The sequence below is a fragment of the Olea europaea genome, chromosome 4, assembly GCF_002742605.1.
Source record: "Olea europaea var. sylvestris chromosome 4, O_europaea_v1, whole genome shotgun sequence".
NCBI lineage: Eukaryota > Viridiplantae > Streptophyta > Magnoliopsida > Lamiales > Oleaceae > Olea > Olea europaea.
Genome location: NC_036240.1, coordinates 17,645,048 through 17,646,231, shown reverse-complemented (window position 1 = coordinate 17,646,231; position 1,184 = coordinate 17,645,048).

Genomic DNA, 1,184 nt, shown 5'->3' with positions numbered 1-1,184 from the left:
TTTTTTTTTCCTTATTTTTGTTGCTTTATTTTTCTTTTTGTTTATTTAAGTTGAAGGGTAATATTGCTCTTTTACATTAATTTAATTTAATTTTATTTATTTGCTTATTTTATTTTTTTTGGCAAAAACCGTCTTCTCAGAAGTTAGGAGCAAGAAAAGTCGAGGGCATATCCGCTGCTTTACTCAAGGTTCGACCTGAATAATTCATTTTTTCTTTTATTTTCAAATATGTTTGATTGTACACTTAAAATCCTTATTTGGATATGCAATTATACTGCAGATGACTTGCTCATCTCTAATAAATTATGAAAGAATTATACATTTTTGCATGAAAGATAGGCTGGTGGATTCTGGGTATTATGTATTATATATTTTCATATGAAAAAAATTCACGTTGCATAAAAATGAAGAGAGTTTTGAAAGTTTATTTTATTTTATGAACCATGCTATGTTGTCCGAATTTTTTTGACATAATGGCTGATCGATACTGACAATGGGAGAGGGCCCACGTCTTTTTTGAACTTTTTTATTCACACAAGACTCACGCGCATGTGAAAGTATGTCAACCATTACGTTAAAAAAATTCAGGCAAAGTAGTTTAATTCTATCTTATATCAACAAGGGAAATTTGCATAGTTAGTTTCCAATTTTTTCAAAATGTTTGGTATTTACCTCTAACTTTTTTATTGGCACCATCCATTTTTAACTTTTAACTAATTAGCATGGTTCATTACCGTTGACAGAAATCTTCCAATTGCTAGGATCATATACAAAAAGTTTGCCCCTCCACTTTAAATAATTAAAAATAAATAGGTCTAAAAGTTGGGACAACTTTGAAAATGGCTAGTAGATTCTTCCTATTTTTCACAATAGCCTTTCTTATCAAAAGTACTATATTGCCCTTAATGAAATTATTTGCAAGATTTATCTTATATCTTTAAGGAATTGTCAATCAGGTCCTATATCTATATTTTTCAATCTTTTGAACACCTTTAAATATTCTTTATATTTTAATAGTTCTTCAAAGATTATAGGTTGGCCTTTCTTGGTTATATATTCTTTAAATAATCCTTCTGAAATTTCTTCTTGTATATCCGTATATTTAGTTATAATATCTTCTACTTTTCTTATTTCTCTATAAGTTTTCACAGAATCAAATCCTATGTTATTCTTACAACTAAAAT